This window comes from Ochlerotatus camptorhynchus, unplaced genomic scaffold (genome assembly GCF_037179485.1).
Source record: "Ochlerotatus camptorhynchus isolate MF236.1 unplaced genomic scaffold, CSIRO-AGI_Acam_v1.1 ptg000077l, whole genome shotgun sequence".
Classification (NCBI taxonomy): Eukaryota; Metazoa; Arthropoda; class Insecta; order Diptera; family Culicidae; genus Ochlerotatus; species Ochlerotatus camptorhynchus.
In genome coordinates, this window is record NW_027040567.1 from 6,670,260 (window position 1) to 6,690,424 (window position 20,165).

The following is a 20,165-nucleotide window of genomic DNA, read 5'->3' on the forward strand; positions in this document are numbered from 1 at the left end:
TGCAAACTATGCACTCCACTTTAGCTGTGAAATCATCAATGATTTCAATTCTAGGCTGTCTAACTCCTCTCAAATCCAAATCATTTCCGATCAGTTGACTGATGATTCGAATGTGGGCTGCATGCTCGGCTGCATGGCTATCGTCCGTGATACTTTCACTCATTTTATAGTTTTTATCGCTTTTCACGTTTATATTCCACTTGACACTAAAGCAGTTTGGATAAAAACAACGAGCTCTTGACGTTTCTAGTTAGTTGATGCGGATTTTTATTAATGACAGATGTGCACACGTTAAAACTGAAATACTCATAATAAAATACACTGAAAATACTTCGAAAAATACTTTATACACGAAAAATACATTAAATAATACAAAAATACACTAATTAATACACTTTAATTCAAAAATGCACAGAAATACATAAATGCAAAAAATAATACATAAATACGGAAAAAATCCTTTTCAATACGGACAGATGAATCGAAAATACTCGAGTTGACAGCCCCTCGGCTAATACGATACATCTTCCCTTTTCAATAATATTCAAAATCACTTAATTTATTGGTCTTCACGGTGCGACCGGAACGAGTTACTGTGTCACCATCACTTGATGTCTTCACGAGTGAACATCTGTTCCAGTTGACGCTATAGTCTCAGCTCCTTCTTCATTTTGTACGTCATCCGAAATCCTATCAGCTAATGATGCACTTTCGTCTCCTTAATAATCTTCATGAAACTTCCGCAGATGACGGGCATTCCTTCTCAGCGTTCTCTCACCATCCGTCACTAGGTACGAACGATCTTTATCGATCTTCTTAACTACTGTTCCTGGTGTCCATTTACGGGACACTTGGTTCTGCACAAGTATTCTGTCCTGTTCGGCAAACTTCGGTGGTTCTTTGGCTCCTCTATCCGCATAGCTCTTCTGAATCTCAAGTTCTCGTTCCAGCAGTTGTTGTACATTCACTGATACTCTAGGCCGTAGTGCATCCAGCGTCATCGGCATGTTTGATCGCACCAAACGACCCATGAGTCTTTCGTTGGGTGATGGTATGGAGCAGCTTCTCGGTGTATTCCGCATGTGGAGTAAAGCTAGATGTATGTCTGACTGATCATCGCTACACTTCTTCAACATTCATTCATTTGCTCGAGGAAAATGGGGACTCGATGTTTGATGCTCGAAACCCCACTGGGTACAGAATTGACGAAACTCGGCACAAGCGTATTGAGGTCCATTATCGGTCTCCAAAATTTGAGGAATTCCATGAATGGAGAACCATTCCTTCAACTGCTTAATAACGTGTTGAGACGTTGTTTGAAGTAGCTGCTTAATGTCGAAAAATCCGGAATAACTATCGACCAGAAGAAGGTACTGCTTTACTTTGAAGTGAAAAAGATCAGATGCAACTCTTTCAAACGGAAGTCCTGGGATGTCCTTCAGAAGACTAGTACTTTTCGTGTTGTTCCGTTGATGACGCTGACAAATCGAACACGTTTCCATCATTTCCTGAATGTCACTCGCCATACCGACCCAAAACAGCACCTGTCTTGCTCGTCGAATGCAGCTTTGAATTCCTGAGTGTCCACTGTGCACCTTAACCAGCATAGCCTTCCTCAATGACTGTGGGATTAGTACTTGATTTGACTTGAATATCAGTCCACCGTAGACCGCCATTTCGTCCCGAAAACAACAATATTTCCACAATTCCGGCCATAGCTCATTGCTCATTTCCGGCCAACCTTGCATAATTACTGATTTTAATGACCGCATCTCGAAATCCGCTTCGGTGTGCTGCTTCAGCTCTGCGCTTGCGACCTTGGACATCTGCAATACAACATGCACTTCTAATTTCTCCTCATCGTTTTCGGGTGAAACTTTGTCTACATCCGACTTAAAATATCTGGTATAGAATGTTCGTACCCTTGACGTACACAACTGTGGGGTTATACTGTGCTACTTCTAATCTTATTCTGCGTAGCCGGGGGGGGGGGGGGGGTGCTCGATCAAGCGGTTTTCTAAAAATCGATTCTAACGGTTTATGATCCGTTTCGATAGTCAACTTTTTTCCGTATATGTATTGATGGAATTTCAGGCAAGCAAACCGAATGGCAGTAGCTTCCTTTTCAATTTGGGGGTAATTCATTTCTGAACGTGTCAGAGCCTTAGATGCGTACGCTACTAGGCGACCATGTTGTAATAAAACGGCGCCAAGAGCATGTGAACTTGCATCCACTGAAAGCGTAACAGGAGCATTCACATCGTAATACGTGAGTACCGGAGGCGATTGCATCAGATGCTTAATTTTCTGAAACGACTTTTCTTGCTCATGGTTCCATTGCCATTCAGCATCTTTAGACAAAAGCCTCCGCAACGGAACTGTAACTTCTGAAAAATTAGGAACGAGTTTCCTCATGTACGTTATCATTCCTAATGCCCTTTGAAGTTGAGGCTTGTTCGATGGTGTTTTGAGTTTGATGATAGCTTCCAATTTTTTAGGATCAGCTTTCAGGTGAAGCACTGGCTAGAGCGCTGCACTGGGTAATTGCCAAGATTAGGAGGAGGAGATATTACCGGAGGAGTGGATGGAAGGTGTCGTATGCCCAATTTACAAAAAGGGCGACAAGTTGGATTGCTGCAACTACCTCTGAGCGCCGCCTACAAGGTACTCTCCCAAATGCTATGCCGCCGCCTGTCACCATTTGCAAGAGAGTTCGTGGGCCAATACCAGGCGGGATTCATGGGTACCCGCGCTACCACGGACCAAATTTTCGCGATTCGGCAGGTTCTGCAGAAATGCCACGAATACAACGTGCCCACACATCATTTGTTCATCGATTTCAAATCCACATACGACACAATCGATCGAGATCAGCTATGGCAGATTATGCACGAGTACGGATTTCCGGAAAAACTGACGCGATTGGTCAAGGCGACGATGGATCGAGTGATGTGCGTTGTTCGAGTATCGGGGACACTCTCGAGTCCCTTTGAATCTCTAAGGGGGTTACAGCAAGGTGATGGACTTTCGTGTCTGCTATTCAACATCGCGTTGGAAGGTGTGATCAGAAGAGCTGGGATAGACACGAGTGGCACGATATTCAGGAAGTCCATCCAGCTCCTTGGCTTCGCCGATGACATTGACATTATGGCACGGAACTTTGAGATGATGGCGGAAACGTTCATCAGACTGAAGGACTTGCCAACAACGCATCGAAGACAAAATACATGAAAGGAAGTTGTTCTAGGGAAGACAATGTGAGCCTCCCACCCCGAGTTCAGATTTACGGTGACGAAATCGACGTGGTCGATGAGTTCGTGTATTTGGGCTCACTGGTGACCGCCGAAAATGATACCAGCAGAGAAATTCAAAGACGCATTATGGCAGGGAATTGTGCCTACTTTGGACTCCGGAGGACGCTCTGGTCGAATAAAATTCGCCGCCGCACGAAGTTGACTGTCTACAAGACGCTGATTAGACCGGTGGTCCTCTACTGCCACGAGACCTGGACTATGCTCGTGGAGGACCAACGCGCCCTTGGTGTTTTCGAACGAAAGGTGTTGCGTACCATCTACGGTGGAGTGCAGATGGATGACGGAACGTGGAGGAGGCGAATGAACCACGAATTGCACCAGCTGCTGGGAGAACCATCCATCGTCCACTTTGCAAAAATTGGGCGACTACGGTGGCCTGGGCACGTCGTAAGAGTGCCGCACGACGACCCAGTGAGTTCTCGAAAGTGACCCAACAGGAACAAGAAGAAGAGGCGCGCAGCGGGCAAGGTGGATCGACCAAGTAGAAGGTGACCTGCGGATCCTTCGCATACTACGAGGCTGGCGAACTGTGGCCATCGATCGAGTAGAGTGGAGACGACTTCTTCGGACAGCAGAGGACAACAAGGCCTTAGCTTGATTGGTAAGTTGGTAATCGATTAGCTTGGGACCGAAGAGAGTACCAGAGCTGAGCCAAAAAGTTGAGCACGTTTCTTCGGGACCTTTTGGTCTTAGAGTTACCTCTATGGTAATAGTCCATACCAGCTTCAAACTACAGAAAAACAGACGTAACTCTTCATAAACATTTTCTTTCAAAAATATTGTAAATGAACTCACTAACGACATCTTGTGAGGCGAAAAAAAGCTTGCTTGTCAAGTCTCAAACAATATGGAGTGCAACTTTGATAGAATGAATAGAAACGTCAACGGGATTCACGAGCTAAAAATCTCGCTAATAATATTTAAATTCAACGTTAAATTCGGTAGACGCCGATAGAGTAGAAAGAGTAACGTCTGTTTGTCTGTGTTCAAATCATTTGCGTGACCTCTAAACCTTCTTCGATCATTACCATTTTATGCTCAAACTCATATTTGGAGTTATGAATCTTAATGACTGCAAACGCTTTTTTACAAAATGAAGCTAATTATAATTTCGATCACCACATGTGTTATTCAAACTCAAGTGCCACTTAGTTGAACTCAGATCCAGTTGGGACGTAATAGCCAATGAAAAAGAAGAAGAAGTGCTTTTGTGACACTCTGTAAACCTTCCACAAACACCGGCCACGAAGCACCTCCCGAAAGGTCAAAACAAATTCAATCGTTCTACACTAAATCAACTCGTAATTCATATCACTTAGCGCATCGGGCGGCGGACAGCATTTGCATTTTAAACAGAGTTGAGCCGTGTTCGATTGAAACCATTAGTACGGTAGTTGCGACTCGTAGTTAATTCACCAGCGAGGGCTAATCGACTCAACCGGCTGATTCCTTTGACTTCTGGTCGTTAAACAATATCGGAGAGCTGATAAATGTGGATGCGCCCAGTAAACTCCAAAGACACCTACCAAGGTAGATACTAACCACTACCGGCAACGTGATGCAGACGCATGGTCGTCATAGCACACAAAAAAAAAAAACGTCGGACGAAATGCGATCAGAACACAATGTAATCTAGCATAAACTGGATAGCGGCTGAATGGGAGTGTGTAGGTATGTTTGGTTTCTACTGGGAGATTTTTTTTATGTTGCTTTCGCTTTGTGATGTTTTTTTATGTGTGAGAACTACAATACAGCTATGCAACCGGTGTTGGAAATGATACTAGATTCTAACATACATATAACATCGCTATGTAATCGGTCGAATGTTTGGAAATGTTTGAGAGCTATTTTCGATGGAATGTCATGTTTATTAATGATGATGTTTCATTTTGAACACGACTGTCATTTCTACCTAGTGGCACACGTGTCTCTCTATAGTGTTGGATTAAACTAAACCCAAGCAATTCACAATGGTCTCATTATATGAGTTGTTCTAGAGCTCTTCGCACATTGACGCTCTCCCTCTTCTATAGCACTATAGTCACCAAGCACCGTCTGTATTGATTCGAACACGACAAATGTGAGCTGTGGTTTGGTGTGCGACAAAAAACTGCGCATTGGACTCAGATAGAGATAGGCAGCCAGGCCGGAAGAGGAGAGAGTTGCGCTTCAGTCTTGGAGTAGAATTGGTCCGGAACGGTTCGGTCCAACGGCAGTGGAAATCGGGTGGCAGCTTTGGACGAGAGAACATTGTGAGTTGTGGACGACAAAGTGCAACATCATCGGTACAGAGTTTTGATCGACGATTGTGGGTGCGCTAAAGTGATAATTATCAACTGAGTGCTGTTCGAAGCCATCCGAGATAGTGTGGCCATCTGTTCGGTGTTGATAGCGAGAATTGTGGGTGAGAGATGTGATAAAGCCAAGTTGCAGTACAGAGAAGCAACGAATTCGACAATGTGAGTGCATCGATCGGTCATTTCCCTGATACATGACCTATGTTAAGTTTAATTATATAGTCCCCTTGCGTTTCCTATGACCGTCATCGTCAGCCAGCCGAACCGGCATCGCGTAGCGAAGAATGATTGTATGTGAGAAGAATGTATATCAACCAACGATCTTTGAACAATTATTCTTGCTGGTTTGGTTCCTTTCTTTATTAAGTGGGTCGAAATATTACTCATATGGGCGTAGCGGACGTCACATCTCATTGTATCCATTGAGGAGAGTAGCATAAATATATTACAAGGGTGCCTACATACTCCACACCATCATCTCATGTATGAAAGATCGCAGGGCACGTTTCGCTTATTGTCGGTGGACTTATCCCAATCAAGGATAAATATTCATCCAGTAGGAAAACTGATGGATTCTACGTCGTCGTTGTCGTTAGTCGAGCACTGAGCTGTGATCTTTGAAGCCCAACACGCGCGCACTCTGTGCACATATGCTGGTGGTGGATGTGAAATGGAATAGATTCTGCCGTTCTACTGGTTCAATCAAGTTGATTTACATGGAGTGTGGAAGCATTTGAAGGTCGCTGACTTGTGCCAGCTAGCGTTCTAGAACGGTTCAGACTGAAAAGTGCTAAAGTTGGGTGTGTTACAGTAAAATATCGCGAGAACTTAGTAAGATTCAGATGTTTGCTCAAAACAGTGGATATTTTGATTGAAGCATAGTTCAATCTTAGACATTGCATGTTTTTGAGATTACCGGGAAGTGTTTTGATTGGAATTGTTTGCAAATATGGGTGCATCATTTATTTAGGATTTTTTAAGCCATATCTTGCTGAAATTCATATTATGATATGTGGATATTCTTTTGATATAGGGAAGATTTTTAAATGAATTAAAAAGTAACAACACGCATAGCTTTCGATTTACTATTTTTAAAATTGTAAAATGAGCGGAAAACATTGAAATTGAAAAAAATTAACAAGAATGTATCAGTACCTAAGAAAATAGTGCCACACCGGAATTCGGCAGCCGAAGTGTTAGACCGCATATTGAGTTTGAGCTAGCATCAAATCAATTAGCCGAATATCAATTGAAATTTTTATGTAAATACCCAATATCTGGTCAAATAGTACTATTTGGTGCATCTCTAGAAGAAAGCTTTGCAAGCTTTGGATCTATAGTAACGAAATGTACTGCATAATCTCAGTTCAAAATTTATTGCTCTGCTCAGTAAATAGCGTTCAGGATTCAATCTTAATGATGAAAGATTAGTTTTAGGTAAATTTCTCATTTCCAACCAGGGAATTGATAAATGAAGTAGCACTGATCATAATTTATCCGGTGTTGTTACAAGCAAGCAAGGATATCATAGTTCCTCTTCTGACAGAGATATTTAGAGCCAGTATGATACTGAAGTACATTCCTAAAAATAAGCGAAAGGTCCGGGCCATATTCATTCGCAAGTCTGAAAACGTGACAGGACTAGTCCCGAAGCATAGAGACCAATTAGTCTAGATTCTGTTATTTTGAAAATGGTCGAAAACATAATTGATCTTCATATTAAGATTTAACTTGAAGACCATTGAATAAGTGCCGGTTCGCCTATCAAACTGGAATATCCACAGAAACAGCACTTCACACGTTGTTTTCAAAACTAGAGAAATCTTTTGAATCTAAAGAAATCTCACCTGCAGCTTTTGTTGATATTGAGGGAGCACTTGAAAATGTATCCCACAGTTCCATGAGTGAAGCAATGAAAAAACATAGATTTGACATGTGCATCTCCAACTGGATACATGCTCTGCTACCAACCGTATTATAACAGCCAAATTAGGAAGATCTTCCTAATCGGCGAAACCAGTAGTCGATGATCTTCTAAATAAGTTGACTACACAAGGCTATGAATTCATTGGATTCACAGATGACATAATTATTTTAGTAAGGGGAAAATGCGATAGCACTATATTTATTGGAATGTAATCAGCCCTAAACTAAACACTCAATAGGTGTAAATAAAATTTTTATAATAGGTGTAAGTAACATTTTAAGCAACTATAAAACAACATTCATAAAACTCTGGTCAAGGCTGTTTTGTCATTAATGCATCCACCAATACCTCATTAAGACTAGAATATGTCTAGCTGGCCCACTCTGGAGAAGGTTCTGAAGGGTGCATTCTCAAAGCTCTTCAAGATTGATTTACTGCAAAAGGTTGTATGACGAACGCATTGAGAACCATTTGAAAGCTACAACAAAAGCTATTCAGCAACAATAAAAACCCTTTCCGAGCCATTTCCCCTAGCTACTTGCTAAATCCACTATGAAAGCATCAATCAAGATAGAAAAGGATTTATGAATCCAAGCTTATTAAAATAATTAAAGTAGAAACTGATGATATAAAAATCTTGTTGATTATCCAAATTTATTTCAATAGTTCTCATTAAGTGGCCTAGTTTTAAGTGCCTTGTTATATTTTATATAAACTGTACGTGAAAACATCGAAAAAAAAAATAAGTGCGCCCTCGTAAAACGTCGATTTGACTTATTATTTTGCATTCAAAAAAATTAATTATTTTTTAGATCGAGCTGGACCGAGATTGTTTTAATGATTTTCGCATTGAAATGTTTGCTCATTGCTAAATTTACCAAAATACAGTTATATTCAAGAAACTATAGGTTGAAAACCGAAGATCATAAAAAACTAGCAAACTAATTGTAACATGGCGGAGGTATAAAAGTTGATTTTCATGGGTCATTTGTGAAAAAGTTGTTTTGCTTTCAATAAATCCCTAACAAATTCAAAAATTTAAAAAAGGCTTGTATGAAGAAAATGTGCAGACTGAATTGTATTTATCTAAAGCCATTTTGCTTGATCCTAACTCGTTCATATTTATGGCAGCATTTATGGAGGCAAAGTTGCCTGCAAAAAGTTAAACGTCAAAGTTTGTTTATCTTTCGATATTTAGTTGCGCTGCGGGATCCAGGGTTCTTCCAGACGGTTTTCTCCCCATGGAGCCGTTGGTCCCCGGTTCATGAGTTGATGGGTCGATAGGTAGGGTCCAGGTGTGGGAGCTGCCTTCCTGGCACGTCGGTAGCATTGGTGCTCAGCACGGAAAACAAGATCGACGGAAAAAACAAACCAAAGGAAAAAAAAAGTAGTAGGGTCTGTGCCTAGGGAACACGAACGGAAGCTTGACGTAGAACCGCTTGTGGACGGAATAAATGTGAAGAGCATTTAGTTCTTTTATTTGATGAATTATCTCTAATCTCAACTCTTTCCGTTTTTGAATTGTAGGCGTACCAAATTTGTAGTAATTTTTTTCAAAGAGAAAGTTTATTAAGAGAATCAATCAAAATCACTTGCACACCTGCTTCCAAGTTTGGTTACAAGATTACAACTCTGGAGAGATTTTTGTGTTTCCTACTCTTGTGGTTCTTTATCTGAAGCACAGATAAATTCTATTCCAACTCTTTACTGATGTAAGCTTGCTTGCCCTGAAAAGGGCCATTTTATTGAAGAGCACTTACATGGCCACTAATGCTTGGCGTGTTTAGTGTAGGTGACAGCATCACGGTCCTCATTTTCCAGGAACACCTCGTAGATCAGACCCGAGATACGTTTGACACCACCACGGTGAGCCAGACGCTTGGCGCCTCCTTTACCAGACCTTTTCCTCCTTTACTACGACCAGTCAATTGTTGCTTGTTAGGTGTGAAGGAGTGGACTAGCCACCACCTCCCTACTGCTGCTATTACTGTTCACCACGCCATCCGAAGCGAAAATGAGCTAATGCCATACAGCAGCGCTCTTTTATATCTTTTCAGGTTAAAGCAAAATGATGTGCAACCAAGTGATATAAAAGCTACAAAGACTCCTCCCATTATGAGAAGTTTGCTATCAAGTAGCGACACTGGCTCTTTTCCTTTTGCGTACACGGCGAATGAGAACGACCCAAATTTGAGTTTAGTACACTCATAATCGCCAAAAGTGCAGGAACTCAGCGATGAGTACATTTGTCTCATGGTTTCCTGTGGAAAACCTATAAAATCTGCCAGGAAATAAGGAAATTGTCGAAAATTTTATTCAGTCTTGGAGTAGTACCAATAGACTGAGTGAATCCAATCTTTACTTTTCTCAAATTCGGGAATTTTTCCCTGTAAAAATCCTGGAAAAACATGAGGCAAATTTACTCATCGTTGAGTTCCTGCACTTTATTTCTTATTTTTGAGATAACTAAACTCAAATTTGGGTCGATCTCATTCGCCGTGATATCACCTTGAAAGATATCGGCGCCGGTGGTTAGCGTGATTATCTCTCACCCCAGCAGGCCTGGGTCCAATCTCAGTCGGCGCCACCGGCATGTTCTAAGGCATGCCGTTGATGTCTCCTGAAGATTGTAGTTGCTGGGCGAACTCCTGGGTGTTACTAACTGCTTTACTCTGGAACTGATTCGGCCTACTCTGGAACTCTATGACTAGCCACTTCGCCAGACGGGAAACTCGCATTTCTCGATCTTCTAGTCATCAGGGAATCGTCGTCATCTTCCTTGCTTGAATACGAAATTTACAGGAAACCAACAAGCACCAAAAGAGTTATCCCCTATACTTCCAACCATTCGTTCCAGCAGAAAATGGCCGCCTTTCACCACATGATTCATCGAATGCAGACTCTTCCACTCAGCGATACAGGAAAGGTTAAGGAATTACAGTACATCTTCGAAACAGCAAGACTCAACGGATACAAGGAGGCCACAATCCAGGCAATCATCGATAAAAAAAGCGAGAATTCTACAAAGGAGATTATTTACAACCGTCACCGCAGCACCTGAACCATTGAAACGAGTGTCCGTTCCATTTGATCAAGATATTACTTGTAAGCTAAGACCACAGTTAAAACAATTCGGATTAGATTTAGTTTTCACCAGTAGACATAACCAGTTGAAATCATTGTTAGGATCCACTAAAGACCCAGTTAATGTTTTAGGTAAAACAGGTGTATATAAAATAAGCTGTAATCATTGTAACAAAGTATATGTAGGACAAACCAAGAGAACTTTAGCAACTAGATTTAAAGAACATATAGCGGAGGTTAATAAGGCCAAAAAGCAAGAGGAAAAAGGCCTAACATATGATTTCAAATCAAAGGTTGCAGGACACATCTTCACAGAGGACCACCAACTATCGACGAAGGACATCACGATTTTACGAACCGTATCTACACCATGGAAATTGGATGTTGCAGAAAGCCTCGAGATCAACAAACAACGTAATTCAACTTTACTCAACAGGGATCAAGGAAACGGACACACATGGCTTTTCAAGTTACTACCTAGGACACATCAACGAGTAAACAGCGGAGTACCTGTTCCTATAGAAAGTTAAATTTAAGTTTACCTAGTTTCTAAGTGAAAATGTACCTGTGTTAATATATATTCGGTAAATGCGATGTTTTTCTTCAGTCGAGTATTAGTACAAGACACTGAAGAAGTCTGCACATTGTAGACGAAATACGCGTATCTGTAAGCAAATAAAGTAGTGGAATTAAATGGAAAATACTAATCCTTCTCTCTCTCATTATACGATGGATGGTGGTTATCTCGAAGAATTTGCGTTTGTTTCTGAATATGGCGATGAGTGTGCAAAATATTACGCAATTCCATCCTCCCTATTCGCAGGCGCCCGAGGATCGGAGGCGAATGCCACTTCGACTTGTTTCATCTACTTACTACTATCTGACGACTGTGCTGGGGTAATTGGTGGATTTGTTAGTTAATTCGACGCTCTTGGACAATGTTGGACATTTACCAGTTTTTCAATAGTTTTTTGTTGAAAATTAACATTCGAAAGCATTATTATCGATGCGTAGCCATATTTCTGATCGATTGGTGATAAAATTATTGAAATTGGACCAGGGGCAGCTGAGTTATTAACGTTCAAAATCTTTCTTAATTTGTTACATGTTCCATTTTCGATTTTCACAAAGTGTACCCCCATATAGAAATCAAAGACGTAGTCCTACGTCAAAAAAAATCCCGAAAACGATCCCCTTCTTCCGGATGGTTACAGAAGTGCTTCATCCAATGATGCAGGGATGTACGCTGGAATGAAGTTTTCGAAGAGCTGATTCTTTCGCCGAATAAAATCGCTGCTTTGGATCGGAAACCAGCTAAACTCCGCTAACTAACAGTTTCAGTGGTTTGCTGTCGGTTGTTATTTCGATTGTCATCGCAAGATCTGGAGAAGGCTGGTATGTTTTTCAATTTTCGACAATATTTCATGAGTTCGAGGGCCCCGCTCACTTTACTCTTCTCCGCCAGATGGTGGTGTGTTGGTTTTTCTAAAGAAGTAAATTTTTCTGAAATCGACTGGATTTTTTCATCCTACTTCGTCTATCCTTTCGAGATTGCCTTGCATAAATTTGGCTTTTATAAACTATGAGGAACCATCTTTTAAGCTCAATTTGTAAACAGAGTAATTGGGGAGTTTATGATGCCCTTTAAAAAGCCAAAAAAAGCAACAAAAAATGTTTTTTGCTCTAATGCAAAACCTAATGGTTTTACGGTTGCTTTTATAATGATAGAACACGTTTATAAAGTATTTTATCAAGACATTAATAAACAATTGCTAATGACGTATATGCTTGAATTATAGAGCAGTTTTAAAGAGGGATTTAGAACTGTTTTAAATTTATTTTCAAAACAAGACAGTGTTTGGCTTTCTTGCAAGACTATAAAAGGTTTTTAAAACAGCAAAAAGCTGAATTACTAAGCAGGAATGTTTTACACTTTGAAATGCTGTATTTATACTAAATGGATTGTTCATTGCCGTTATAATCATAATATCTTGTAATCATAAATCAGAGTGGATTCCAAATGGTTACTGAATTGTTACTTGGGTTTGGAGGAGCTCAGAGTCAGTCCTTCTAAAACAGTTGTTATACCATTTAAAGGAAAAGCAAAGTATACTATTGCAAATCTTCAGTTGGGAGGAGTACAATAATTGGAGTTATCTAAGCAAACTAAATATTTAGGTGTTTTGCTTGACCATAATCTAAATTGGAACTACCATCTAGGTTACGCGAACTCAATAGTAAATAATGCTCTTTGGGCTGGCAGCAATACATTTGGTAAAAAGTGGTTACTTCAACCGAGGATGATTTACTGGATTTACTCCGCGTTCGTGAGACATAGAACCAAATATGCTTCGTTATTGTGGTGTCCTAAAACTACACAAATTTGTCAATAACTGGAGCAATGGCCAGTGCACCCTCTAAGACCTTAGATTCTCTTTTTCATCTTCTGCCGCTACATAAATTCGTGCAACATGAAGCAGAAAAAGGTGCTCTAAGGCGTAATACGTTCTCAAGATGAAGATTTCAATGGATACCTGCGAATTAACAGAGAATTTCAACTAAGCACTTTAGTAACCATGAATAATTGGATGGAGGCCAAGGCTAACTTTAATGTTCCCTTTGAAGTGATTGAATCCAATCGCAGCATATGGGAAGAAGGCGTTCCTAAAATTCGTCCGTGGTTCCAAAATGGGGCAATCTATCGGAGCTGGGATCACAGGCCTACCCTAATAAAAATAACCATAAAAGAGAGCTTAACGACGTGTTCGGGGTATCATCCAAACCATTTGTGGGATAGTTTACCCATCCGGGATACAGTTCGTTTATGGTATTTGTTTATTAGGGTAGGAATCAACATCTCCATTCCAATGGGACAGTGACCTACAGTCTTCCAGGCAGAAATACATGCTTTTTTTAACATATACAAATATTTATTTGACTAGAAAATACACATACTAAGATTATTTTACAGATTTCTGTAAAATTTTACCGAAATCTCAACAGCTGAACGTTCGGTAAACAATTTTACAGTTTTCCTGTAATTATTTACAGATATCTTTGAAAAATTCACAGATATTTGTGAAAAATTACAGGAAATCTGCGAAACTGTTTACCGAACGTTCAGCTGTTGGGATTTCGATAAATTTTTACAGATTTCTGTAAAAATTTCTAAGTATGCAGACATGCCAATATCTATATTTTCTCTGATAGTAAAGCAGCGCTGAATGCTTTGAAAGAATACACATGCCAGTCGTTTGGGAGTGCATCCTCTTCTTGAAACAGCTGGCTACAACCAGAGATGCCAGTTTGAAAAAATCTGGCAAAACCCGAAAAAAATGTCTGGAAAAAATATTTTTTTTTATAGTAACTTTAACACTCTTGGGTCATTTGTGACTTGTCCGGGGGCGAGATTTGAACTCGTGACTTTGGCGTGAGAGGTATGGATGTTAACCACTACGCCGGGGTCGCCCCCAGCAAAAATCTGGCAGAGCAAATTAATATAGGAAGCAGCCAGATTTCTCAAAAAAAAAAATTGTCTGGCAGAGCTTAAATATCCCTGACTGTGCCAGATAAATCTGGCAACCTGGCAACGCTGGCTACAACTAATAGTGTTTACCTATACTGGGTATATAGGGTAGTGAAAAGGCCGTTTCTTTAGCAAGAATCGGTTCTTCAACTGATATCATCGGGCCTGAGTAATTTTGTGTGGCATCTACAAGCTGCTTAAAAGCCGAACTTAGAATCTGGGAATCATCGATGATTGATGCCAATTGGTGAGCTCTTTCAGAATTACGACAATCCTAAGAGGAAAAGGAGACAATAGGGGGGCTTTTATGACCCAATTTTCTGCCAAACGCAAACCAGTACCTGGTTGGTCGGGTGAACGTATAGAAATGTGAGAATTTTTACAACAGGGAATCTATTTTCTTGTATTTTGACAGTCGACTGCGTCGCCCATCATGAAATAGTTTTTGCACGGTCGTTTCCGCGAGAGAAGAAGAACACGTCACAGACAAAAAAAGCCAGTTGTCTCCTCTTCCTCTTAGCGACCAATGATACAGATTCATTACACCTTGTAATAGAATCACAAACAGCCTACTCAGCATGAATAAAGTAGATCTGAGTACGCTGACGGGTCGTAGGGGCAAGCCAGCTGTACTCCGAGTTAATATTTTTGCATAGAGTAAATTTGAGCTACTCAAAATTAATCAAAATAGTCCTATCTCAACAAGTGAAAACAGTTTGAATACACATCATCTGCCATCAGTGTGAGTAAACATCGCCAGCAATCCAACGTGCGTTTGTGACGAGGTTCCGAACCCGATTCCGATGAAGGCGGATGATACTGTGCCTATCCTATTGAAGCGCCCAACTTCGTTGCGCATCCATGTTTCACTCCCATGTTGAAGCGCCCAACGTAGAGCAACAACTCGCGTGGTCTTTCTTTTTTCGTAAAAAGAAAGACAGTGCAATTCCATTTCTACTGTATGGAAAAAGCTCTTTGATGAATCAATTATCCTGAGGTTGGAACTGTGCTCGTCCGCACCTAGCAAACCTCGAATAAAGGGTGATACGGTCAAAATTTGGTCAAGGGAAAACGCGTGTAAATCGGTGAAATCGTTTATTTAAAAAATCAAATTAAATTTCTTTTTCAAGTTCAATTAGTATAAAATTCAGGAAAAATATTCAGTTAGGCTTCCGCTTTTCCAAATCCGAATTGCCGGGCCTTACGCTTGACCCCTGCCATCAGATTTTGTACAGCCACCTTGTCCACCTTCTTCGCCGCAGAAAGCCAGTTTGCCTTGAACTGCTGCTCGCCCTTAGCAGTTTTTTTGGTCTTCTTTAGGTTCCGCTTGACAATAGCCCAGTATTTCTCAATTGGGCGGAGCTCTGGCGTGTTGGGAGGGTTCTTGTCCTTGGGAACCACCTGCACGTTGTTGGCGGCGTACCACTCCATGGCCTTTTTACCGTAATGGCAAGATGCCAAATCCGGCGAAAACAGTACGGAACAACCGTGTTTCTTCAGGAAAGGCAGCAGACGTTTATTCAAACACTCTTTCACGTAAATTTCTTGGTTAATAGTCCCCGAAGCTATGAAAATGCTGCTTTTCAAGCCACAGGTACAGATGGCTTGCCAAACCAGATATTTCTTTGCGAACTTTGACAGTTTCATGTGCTTGAAAACATCTGCTACCTTTCCCCTTCCTTTTGCCGTATAAAACTGCTGTCCCGGATGCTGCTTGTAGTCGGCTTTGACGTAGGTTTAGTCGTCCATTACCACGCAGTCAAACTTCGTCAGCATCGTCGTGTACAGCCTCCGGGATCGCGCTTTGGCCGTCGTATTTTGTTTATCATCGCGATTTGGAGTCACTACCTTCTTGTAAGTCGATAGTCCGGCTCGTTTTTTGGCTCGATGCACGGTTGTAGACGATACACCCAGCTTATTTGCGGCATCTCGGAGAGAGAGGTTAGGGTTTCGCTTGAAACTACCGGCAACTCTCTTTGTCGTCTCAGCGGCTTCCGGTTTTCGATTTCCCCCCGATCCAGACTTCCTGGCTGTCGACAAACGTTCCCCAAACACTTTAATTACATTTGTAACGGTTGATTTGGCAACTTTTAGTGATTTTGCCAACTTTGCGTGCGAGTAGCTCGGATTTTCGCGATGCGCGAGCAAAATTTTGATACGCTGCTCTTCTTGCTTGGACGGCATTTTGACAACTGAAGAGTGAATTCCAAAATCAAAATAGGAGCAACATTCTACACACACACACCTTCAAAATGAGAGTTGTTCAGGTTTTTTAAATGCAAAATTGAAAGAAATACGTCAAGTTGATATTGACCAAATACGTCAAGTTGATATTGACCGTATCACCCTTTAATAACTCATCAGAACAACTGCTCCGATTCTTTATTCTTCGAAACCTTTTAAACATGAATTTGTTACTTAAACTCTACACAATAGTTTTTCTCCAGTAGCATATAAAGTGAGACAGATAGTTTTTCTCTTGGAAAGTCGGTGTCTGCTTTTTTTTTACAAGAATTGATGCTCCCCGCGGTAGGAACGGCTATGTAAGATGCTTAATGTTTAATGTTTACTTTGACCTTTCGCGAAGCACCGAGTTAAGCCAGCGCGCATCGCAGACAAACCGGTAGCAACTGTTTATAAACAACTGACCCTGGAAATGTGCGACATTGTCACTGTTGCTGTTAAGTTGTGTATTTTCTCCTACCGTATGGGAGTCTATTACTGGTTAATTTATTACTCAGATTGATATTGGAATTTGAGGCCTTTGCATCCCCTCTTACTTAACCAGCTTGAGAATAATATCGAAGAGATTCTTCTCAAGGATATGCGCTGGTAACTATTCTATATTTGCTGAATTTTTTACTGGATCTTCTTATTATGGTTCTTACTCCTACTGTGACTTTCTTAAGACCCTACTTTGTACTATTAATATACTTATTCAGTTCTCGATGAACATTTCAAATGGTCCTATCTGCTTTGATCGATTCTCTTCATCGACTTTCTCTTTCGTTAATAACTCAGCTGCAAAACCTTTCCCTGTTGTATTTGACGTTTTGGACGCTAGATAAGAACCTCCTTTATCAAACTATGTGGTAGAATGCAACGTTTTGCTGATATGAAAATTTGCCTAGCTGACTTACGTTAATTATGCGTTTAGTTGAGTTATACCAATTAAGTTATAGCAATTCAAGACCAACAATTGAAATGGCCTTAACTCCATTTTGTAACCAAACCTTGTAAAGCCATTTTCTCGCGAACCGCAACCTTCATTCGCAAACCTAAACCACAATTGGGTAGAGGAGAATTTCCCCTACCTGTTCATTATGTTGGTTTGCCTTTGCGGACTTCGGTTCGCGAGCAAATGGCCTTACAAGGTTTGTTTACAAAATGGAGTTAAGGCCATTTCAATTGTTGGTCTTGAATTGATATTTAATGTTAACATTGTATAGAACCATTACGAATAATTCACTATAAGGATTGATGTTAGAATTTGGGGTTGTTGCACTATCATCAAGATGGTGGACCGACCGTCGTACAGTACGACTGCCTGTGTTGATGGCAGTTTGGTGGTAGCCTGGTATTGAAGTTTCGTTGGTATGTGGAACAGGTTCCGATGCTCAAGTGCAGGAAACTGACTATGTCGGTCGTTGACGACATGGCACGTTTTGTCGAACCAATAAACGATTCCTCCTTAGCGATTGGGGACGTCGGATAAGCATCGCAGAACTCTTCAACCCGAAACTTGGGACTCCGTGTCCCATTTCGCTAAGATCTAAGATTTGAGAGTTGAGACAAGTATTTCACCAAGGAGAGAATGAGTTACCTATTCAAGAAGGATGGGAACCTTTTCTTTGAAGAAACGAGTGTTCATATTATTAATATGACCAGAGAATGCCAGTTTCTTGTTTTCATTAAATCCCCATATATATGTATGACTAGAAAGCATATTTTTAATCTGAAATCAGTATGGAGCAGTTAAGCGATTAGAACTGGTCTATAGGTAATTACAACTACATTTCGAAGGACGAACAATTTCGTCGGTATGAAACGCAGTTAGATGATATCGTTGTTTGACAAGTGGGGAAGGAGCAACTCGAGTTACTCAGAGTAACTCAAAATTAACTGCGTTCTAACTCCTAATTAAAAGCTGTCTTACCCCTAGGACTGGTCTATTCACCGGACACTGTCCAAGCAAATATCACCTTTAAAAATAGGTAGCTGACAGACGATACATTTCGCTTCTGTAATTTTGAAGATGAAACTTCGGAACACCTACTGTGTCAATGTAGTGCATTAATTCATTAATGCCTAACGAGATATGGTCTACTGAACTAAAAAAAGGTAACGAACTACATTAAGGAAGTTATACCTTCTTGGGGTGAAATGCATAGTCATAGTGCGACTATGGCTCACATTCATAGTGATGCAACGAACTGACGGTGCATATAGATCAAATTGGAGTATACCACAATAGATCTAATTATTGGGAAGTAACATTTTACCACAGACAAACAGACATAACACATTGCATATTTCTCACTGAAAATCATCGTTGCAAAAATATTACCGCCATCTCTTGAATACACTGTGGTGGGCAGTACGCTGAACACATGGCGGTACTGTGCAAACGTCAATTGCAAGGGAATTGACTATGCACGCCATAGGTGGCGGTACTACCAACTACGATACTTTTAATTTTACCGTTAAATGCTTGTTCGATGAACAAATTGCGAGAGTTATGTCTGTTTGTCTGTGATTTTATATTTTGTGAAGTACTACAAGGCTACTATAGAAAAACATTTATAAAACCATGGTCAAGACAGCTTTACCTTTATTACATCCACCAAAACCTCCTCCACGTTCCGTCATCCATCTGCACTCCACCGTAGATGGTACGCAACACCTTCCGTTCGAAAACACCAAGGGCGCGTTGGTCCTTCACGAGCATAGTTCAGGTCTTGTGGCCGTAGAGGACCGTCGGTCTAATCAGCGTCTTTTAAATAGTTAACTTCGTGCGGCATCGAATTTTATTGGATCGGAACGTCCTCCGGAGTCCAAAGTAGGCACGATTCCCTGCCATAATGCATCTTTGAATTTCTCTGCGGGTGTCATTTTAGGCGGTCACCAATGAGCCCAAATACACGAACTCATCGACCACTTCGATTTCGTCACCGTCAATCTGAACTCGGGGTGGGAGGCTAACATTGTCTTCCCTAGAAACTCTTCCTCTCATGTATTTCGTCTTCGATACGTTGATGGGAAGTCCAATCCACCTAGCTTCAGTCTGATGTACTTTCCGCCATCGTCTCAAAGTTCCCTGCCATGATGTCGAGTCATCGGCGAAGGCAAGAAGCTGGATGTACTTCCTGAAGATTGTACCACTCGTGTCTATCCCGGCTAGAGAAAATCCCGGGATTGTTACATTTCCCGGGATTCCCGAATCCCGGGAAATTAATTTAAAAATCCCGGGATCGCGTGTACCCCGGGATTTTATAATTTGAGACTCTTATACCACTTTAAATCTTTCTTAGAATATCTGTAGCAGAATTTGAATCCAGAACTTTCACATCTTATGAAATATATCTCTTCCCTTCGTTTGCAATTCATTCTGATTTTTCGAAAGAATTGCAGACATACATCACTTTTTGTATATGATCGTTTTACAAAAAGCACTCGTGAAAAATAGGATCTAGCAGTAAAACAAACCGTGCATTTTGTTCGTATAATATTGCGACAAAATACAGGCATCTTATAAAACGTATCAACTAGATTACAACTAAAAAAATAAAAGTTTATATTTTCAACAGGCCAACATCCTGCCTCGTGTCAGTAGGTGAGATAACCACACTCTGAATGTTTCAGCTCTTTTTGACGTTACACGGACTGGCGCTTTTGGTGTAGTGTTCATATAGGAGATTTGGTTGAAAGTTTCATATACAAAATGCTCATATACATTCAAAAGCGAATATCTCAATAAAACTAACTGGCTTAGTGATGCAATCTTCAGCAAGGTTGTT

General features: G+C 40.8%; 2 protein-coding genes across 2 annotated transcripts in view; both read left to right on the plus strand.

The window, feature by feature from the left end:
• LOC135697773 (uncharacterized) overlaps window positions 1–20,165 on the plus strand; it is a 125,497-nt gene that overhangs the window by 9,538 nt on the left and 95,794 nt on the right. The window lies entirely within an intron of this gene.
• The window catches only part of Fatp3 (Fatty acid transport protein 3), a 76,416-nt gene continuing 61,742 nt past the window's right edge, over window positions 5,492–20,165 (plus strand). Inside the window, exon 1 of the mRNA XM_065217591.1 lies at window positions 5,492–5,773. The gene's annotated coding sequence lies outside the window, so the exon portion shown is untranslated. The remainder of the gene's footprint in view (window positions 5,774–20,165) is intronic.